This window comes from Plecotus auritus (genome assembly GCF_963455305.1).
Source record: "Plecotus auritus genome assembly, chromosome: 2".
Taxonomy (NCBI): domain Eukaryota; kingdom Metazoa; phylum Chordata; class Mammalia; order Chiroptera; family Vespertilionidae; genus Plecotus; species Plecotus auritus.
The window spans coordinates 154,012,101-154,020,276 of record NC_137771.1 but is presented as its reverse complement, the minus strand read 5'-3'; positions in this window follow the sequence as shown (position 1 = coordinate 154,020,276).

Here is an 8,176-nt window from a genome sequence, read left to right as displayed (position 1 = left end):
CGAAACTCCCCATCAGACTTTTCCTTTCTAATAAGCTCTCCCTTTCCCATGTCCCGTATCATATTTTGAACCAATACCATTTTCCTTTTAGATTATTTACAGTGAAAAATGACAGAAGAACCTGTTACATGCCAGCTGTCCTTTAAACAACACTATCCTTTAGATGCCTATTATTATCCCCAATTTACAGTTGAGGCCATAGGCCAGAGAAGTTAAATATTGCCCAAGGTCACCCAATTAGTAAGTGGTAGAAACTTTTGGTCCCTGCGTCTGTCCTCATAACCAGTAAACATCATACAATACATCATTTCCAAGTAGCATTTCAGGCGATCAGCTGTCCTCAGCAGCCTTGTTGGTAAATTCTCCCAACCCACAGGCCAGGCTGAAGGAGTTGGTGGTCAGGATTGTATCAGGTAACCTAGATCTTCTCACAGAAGGAGTTCAACCAGAAATATATCCTGAAAGTTTGGAACTAGAGCAATAAAAGATGAGTCAATTAGCCAATTAGCCAAAAGGAGCTGCAGTGGAAGATCTTAGAGAGATGGGGTAGGTTTGCTACATTGATGTGCCAAAAACATGATTAAAATGCACTTATGAAAGGGAAGAAACTGAGGATAAACAGAGGGATCCACTCTGTACCCCAAGTAATCTCTAGGTTAAGTCTTTTGTTCATCTTTCATAAAGATTGTAGCAATTTATTTACATATTTTCTGAAACTGAGTATGCCTATTTCGCTTACATCATAAAAGCCAGATTGTCTATCATTTATTGTTGTTGTTTGTGCTGTTTGGTCAAAAATTGTGTTATGTTGTTTTCCATGTTTAGAATTAATGACGAGTTGAATATTTTTTAATGTATTTTAATATTGCTTGACCACATGATTTATTATTTTGTGAATTTTCTGTTTACATCTTTTGCTAAAATTTCAATTGGTTTCTTTTCCTCCTCAATTTTATTGAATTACTAGAGGCCCAGTGCACAAATTCATACATGGGTGGGGTCCCTCGGGGTGGCCTGTGGAGATTGGGTCCCAGCTCACTCCCCCAGCCTCACAGCCCCGCAGCCCTCCCTAGTGCCCCACCGTGGCCTGGAACTGCCCGCTCACCTGCTCCATCATCCCGCCTGAAGGGCAATCGATTGGGGCCGGGGCCCCTGCTTGGCTCCCTCAGTGCCTGGGAGCCGGAAGGCGGCCCTGCCCTACCGCCACTTCTGGTCGATCATCGAGGTGATCAGCAAGACAATCAGGCCCCCACTCTCACCTGCCTTGGCCTGGCACAACCTGCTCACCTCCTCCACCATCCCACTGCAGTCCTGCTCTCATCGGGGCCCATCAGGGCTGGCAGCATCTCCACTGCTGCCTGCTGCCAGTGCTGTGTCGCCAATGCCCGCCATGTTCCACACCGCCCCCTTGTGGTCAGCACACATCATAGCAAGCGGTCGAACTCTCGGTCGAATGACTGCCCGAGGGCACAATTTGCATATTAGGCTTTTATTATATACCAGAGGCCCGGTGCACGAAATTCATGCACGGGGGTGTGTGTTCCTCAGCCCAGCCTGCACCCTCTCCAATCTGGGACCCCTTGAGGGATGTCCTACTGCCCGTTTAGGCCCGATCTCGGTAGGATCGGGCCTAAATGGGCAGTTGGATACCCCTCTCACAATCCAGGACTGCTGGCTCCCAAATGCTCGCCTGCCTGCCTTCCTGATTGCCCCTAACCGCTTCTGCCTGCCAGCCTGATCACCCCCTAACCACTCCCCTGCCAGCCTGATTGACGCCTAACTGTTCCCCTGCTGGCCTGATTACCCTTAACTGCCCTCCCTTGGCAGTCTGGTCACCTCTAACTGCCCTCTCCTGCTGGCCCTGTAACCCCTAACTGCCCTCCCCTGGTGGCCTGGTCACCCCCAACTGCCCTCCCCTGCAGGCCTAGTTCCCCCCAACTGCCCTCCCCTGCAGGCCTGGTCTCCCCCAACTGCCCTTCCCTGCATGCCTGGGTCCCCCCCTCAATTGTCCTCCCTGGCAGGCCTGATCACCCCCAACTGCCCTCCCTTGCAGGCTTGGTCCCTCCCAACTGCCCTCCCCTGCTTGTCATCTTGTGGCAGCCATCTTGTGTCCACATGGGGTGTCCATCTTGTGTGTTGGAGTGATGGTCAATTTGCATATTACTCTTTTATTAGATAGGAGGATAGTTGTCATAACATTGTATTAGTTTAAAGTGTATAACACAGCCGTGGGCAAACTACGGCCCGCGGGCCGGATCTGGCCCGTTCGGCTGTTCTATCCGGCCCGCGGAGCCGAAAGAGTGGAGGTTCTCTTGCTCTCCCCTACGCTCCTTTACTTTGAATTTATATTAGTTCACACAAACACTCCATCCATGCTTTTGTTCTGGCCCTTCAGTCCAGTTTAAGAACCCATTGTGGCCCTCAGTCAAAAAGTTTGCCCACCCCTGGTATAACACAATGTTTTGATATAAATATATTGCAAAATGATTACCATATAGGTTTAGTTAATATCCATCACCTCACATAGTTTCATTTTTTCTTATGATGTGAACTTTTAAGATCTACTCTCTTAGCAAAATTAAAATATGCAATATAGTATTGTATTATATATACTATGCTACACATTACATCACTAGAACTTACTTATTTTATAATTGAAAGTTTATTCCTTTGACCATCTTCACAGATTCCCCCAGTTATATATACACTGAGTGGCCAGATTATTATGATCTCTGAATGCATAATAATCTGGCCACTCAGTGTATTTGTATCTCAAACGGGTACCAAAAGTATTCTAGACTTTTTCTGGAGATCAACCACCTATTTGCCTTGAGCTTTCTATCAGCCAGTGCAAGGGGAAAACTGATCAGGTGCATGATTTATAGTATCCTTGAAATCAAATAAATAAGGTACTCAAGAGAAGTACACTGAGTGGCCAGATTATTATGCATTCAGAGATCATAATAATCTGGCCACTCAGTATATAACTTCCCCTTAGTTATATATTAAGAGTTCCTGGTTTATGAACTCTTTATCATGTGTTTTTTTTCCTACATTGTTTACACTTGATACATAATTGATTTCCTTGCCCCTCCTTTTTTTTCCTTCCCATAGCACTATCTGAGTGTTCTTTCCAAATCCAAATATAATCATGTCTCTTTTAAAAAAAACAAAAAAACATTCAATAGCTCACCAACAAACCATTTAATTTATAAACGCCCTAGATGGGCATACAAAGCTCGCCACTGCTTGATTGCTACCTCCCTTGACCACTTTATTCTGTTTAACTCCAATAGTAGTTATTTTTAAAATTTAATTTTATTATTATAAAATTCATACATGTAGATAATTTTTAAAATTAAATAAATCATGCATGACATTACTAAAATCCACAAGTCTTCTTTCTTTTCTACTCCTTGTTTCTACTTCCTAGGAGTAATTTTTTAATGCTTTTTAAGATTTGCTTCTTGTTTCCCTGAGGATTTTAAAATATGTTCTTATTCTTCCTTTTTAAAATTTTAAATATTTACATAAAATTTATTTCTTTCAACTCTGAAAGTTGAGAATTGGTCTTTGTTATACAGCCCCTCCACTCTAGTGCATCTCCCCTTCCAATAAAATTAAATGATAATTTTGCTTTAGTCTGTATTTCATATTCTTGCATTATTGTGGCCATGTACTTATTATTTACATCAGAGTCATTTTGTTTATGAAGTTAAATAATCTCAATTTTTAATTGCTTAGTTTTCTGAGCACTTGTCACAAACTCATCTTCTTCAAACACTGTTAGAAAGTTCAGTCTCTTTTCTGTATGTTCAGACATCTCAGTGAATCTGTTTATCTCATTCCTTTTTATCTCTGAGGCATCCCTTTTGGAGCTTTCTGACTCTCTTCTCTAATGTGTACTGATTATTCTCAGCCACATTGCACATCTATTTGCCTGAGACTACTTTTTATCATTATCATCCCCCCCGCCCACACACACACACTTCTCTTCTCTGTTGAACCCTTGCTTCCTTGACCATGCATCTTCATCTCTCCTGGTTTATTTTTCTTCAATCAGCGAAGTGGCATTGCAGCTGTTTCCTAGGTAATGGTGCAAGATGGCTAATCTCTTACACATCTTATATATCCAAAATATCTTAATTACAACATCATATTTGATATTGTGGCTTGGTATAGAACACTAAATTGGACATCATTTTCCTTAGCTAGTTTTCTAGATTACTAAAACATAATAAAAATTGGATGTCATTTTTATTTTTATTCCTTAGTAGGTGACCTGTTTTTCTCTGGATACATCAGTGGCTTTGCTTTGTTGCTGGTTTCTTGAGACATTGTGATGATGAGTCCTGATGTGAAATCTTTTCATCTATCATGTGGGGTTTCTTGGTGGGTACATTTAACTTGGACTCTAATGTTCTTTAATACTGGAGTATTGATTGGATGCACAAATAGAAATTTTCTTGCAATTCCTTTCTCTACATAGAAAATCTCTATTCACATTTTAAATTGAAGTTTAAAAATTACATTTATTGAGATTTCTGACTACCCTCCCACATCAAAAACAAAACAACAAAACAGCAGTAGCAATAACCTAGGGATATCATTCTACCTTGTGAACGTATCTGTTGGTCCATTTTAATGCAATAACTGTCATTATTTCCTGCTCTGATGATGAGAATTTCAGGGTAGAGACTGTATTTTTAAAATGTATCCCTGACACTTACACATATTTACCTTATGGAAAGAAAAAATAATAATATGTTTGAGAAAAGGGAAATGGTCATTGTAAGAGGAAGTATGGAAAAAAAGCATGGAATGTTCTATTTCTTAGTGGATGGGTAAGCAATACTGATGCTTTGGGCAGCCAAGTGGGCTCTTTGTGACCAACTGCTGGGATCCTGCTGCTGGACTTAAAAGGGCAGAGGTTTACTGGCTTCGTCTGTTTGCATTAGCCCGAGTGTACCAGAGGTGGGAATCTGATTTCCTGAGGAGAATGTTTTTATGGTAACACTAGTGGGAAGCCAGTCCTTTCCATCAAAATGGCTAGCATCCTGAAGAACATAAGTATCCTCTGCCACTGCGAGGCAAAGCAAAGCAAAGTGAAACTTAGAGACTAAAGACAGGTCCTCTCAAGGAATCAGCAAACCAGTAAGTATGCTAAAGCCTTTTGTGAGGAAGAATTGGATGTTTAAGTAAAGATAGCTTATTAATAGTGTTGGAACACTACTGTGAATGTTTAAAGGGTTTAATACATATATATTATTCTCCTAAGCAATGCATATATTATTTCTAAAGAAATATTCATTTTTAGAATTATATGGCTTTTTTACAAAACCTAGAAAGGCATTGTGTAAACTCGAAATTCTGCCTACATACAAAGTCATTGCTAAATTAATATCCTGGCAGTGAATGACAGTAAGTACTTGAGTCAGTATATTTGTCTTTATAATGGTATGAAAGAAAAAAAAGGGGTTTCCCATCCAAGGACACAAGACACTGGGGATGGTGAGGGCATGTGCCAGGGGTAGAGGCTGGGGGGAGTTTAATGGGGGGAAAAAGGAGACATATGTACTACTATTTGTAATACTTTAAACAATAAATAAAATTTTAAGAAAAGAAAAAAAAGGGGTGTGTGAGAAAAATAGTGATATTATTAACAAGTAATTAATGTATGTTTTATCAAGCAACCCAAGAATAAACTCAATGAGTGTTTATAAACAAAGGTTTATTAATAAATTAATTGATCTGATTCCCTTTAAGCATGCATTTACTTTCACAACAAACCATAACAAAAGCCACAAACAAGTATTTTTAGACTATCACAGTTCACCAGGTGTACTGGTTAATAATGCAGTTTTGTAATCTAAGAAAACATGATAATTTCAAAAAAAACATCAAAAGTGCTTTATTCAAGTAATGTCCATCGCTAGCTACACATTTCCCCCATCTTTCAGGTAATTTGTGGATACCGTCCCAATAGAACTTTTCTTGTTTTGAGGCAAACCATTCAGAGACCCAATTTTCCACTTCTTCATATATTTTGAAGTGCTGCTCAGAAAGTGCATGTGCCATCAATCAGAACAAGTGGTAATCTGAAGGAGCAAGGTCTGGTGAATACAGTGGGTGGATTAATACTTCTCAGGCAAGATCTTTTAATGTGTCTTTAACTGGTTTTGAAGTGTGTGATGGTGTGTTATCATGAAGCAAAATTACTTTGCCGTGTCTTCTGGCCCATTCTGGTTGTTTTACGATCAAAGTGTGGTTCAAATTGACCTGGACTTCTTTGTCTTTCACATTGAAATCATCACTTTTAAAGCATTTAAACCAGTATTCACAAGTATCTTGAGATGGCACATGTTCACCATAAGCTTCCCGAAGTATACAATAACTTTCAGCAGCACTTTTCTTCAAAATAAAGTAATGAATTAAAACTTCCCGCAAATGCTCTTTTTTTTTTGGCACGAAATTTGACATTTTTAACCGTAAAAATATCTATGATGTTAACACCGTCAGCAAATTTGACATGTGAAGTTTTGAAGCTTGTTGTCAATACAACAAAATAGCATACATATCAAGTCGCATATATATCAACATATGTGTAACTCCATCTATTGAAAGAAATCCGCATTATTAACCGGTATACCTGGTATAAAGCACTTTCATATATGTTATCTCATTCAACTCTCACTGGTGAAATATCATCCCAGTGACATAGGTTGTTATTGTCCCCCTTTTACTGATTATACACTAAGACTCAGAGATTATCTTCTTTCTTGTTCACATAACCAGTAAGTGGTAAAATTGGATCCAATTAAATTTTCTACTGTATCATTGCCAAGATATAATTTGTGGTGTTTTCTTTAATTTTCATATACTGCCTCTGATTGAATAATAAAAGTAGCTTATGTTGCAAACACAGTTGTAGCACACATAGTTACCCTCCCCCAAATCCTTCTTTACTTCTTCTTCTGCCTCTTCCTCTCCTCCTTCTCCTTTTCTCCTTCCTTTATTATTATTTTTTTATTTTTAACATTTTTTTTGAAAGATGAGAACTGAGCAAACCTGACAGTGGACTTTCCCTTTGCAACTCCTCCCCTAGGTGCTAAAGAGCTTGGGTTGTGGAAAGTATGCTTGTTTTCGGAATTGGAGACAGTCTATTCCACTGAAGTCACAGCGGTTTTTCTGGGACCTTGGTGCATCAGTGTACCAATTAGCGCTTACTGGAAATCTAAAGGGGAAAAAACAAATTTGCTAAACCAGCAATAGAAGAAAAAGGAATAAAAAGGAAATACAAATATTATAGAATTATCCTATATAATAAAAGGCTAATATACAAAGCGAATGAAGGGCAGAACAACTGGTCGCTATGATGCGCACTGACCACAAGGGGGTCGATGCTTAACACAGGAGCTGCCCCCTGGTGGTCAGTGCGCTCCCACAGGGAGAGCACCACTCAGCCAGAAGCCCTGAGCCAGGCTCATGACTGGCCAGTGCAGCGATGGTGGTGGAAGCCTCTCTCACCTCTGCGGCAGCACTAAGGATGTCTGACAGCTGGCAGTCGGACATCCCCCAAGGGCTCCCAGACTGTGAGAGGGTGCAGACTCAGCTGAGAGACCCCCCCACTGAGTGCATGAATTTTGTGCACCGGGCCTCGAGTGTGTATTATAAAGTTGGATCTATTCAAATTTCTGAACACTTTGGAGTTTACATAAATCATTTTTCTTTTCTTTTCTTTGTTTTATTCTTTGGCAATAAGAACATATTCTAGTTTTAATATGGTAATTTTTATATTTAGTGAATTAAAAATAAATAAGGATGATGATTAAACTATAACGAGAAATAGATCTAAAACAGAGAGAAAACTTTCCTCTTTGATTGCCATCTCTTTTCTGATTGCTGTGGCTCCTCCATTGATTGGTTTGTTTTCCTATTCAAAAGCGAGTTGTTTCTTATAAAATTAAATTAATACTGTTATCTGGAGATGGCTACATGTGACAAGAAAATGCTTTTAAAATCAAAAGCAAACTGCTAATAAAAATAATTTTCTTTACAAAGTTATTTTGGGAGAGGGCATAAAGATAGGTGGGCTATTTCTACTATGAAACTTGCAGTCACTGATCACTTATGAGAGGGGACCACATGCTGACTGCCTTTTTTTCATTCAACAAGT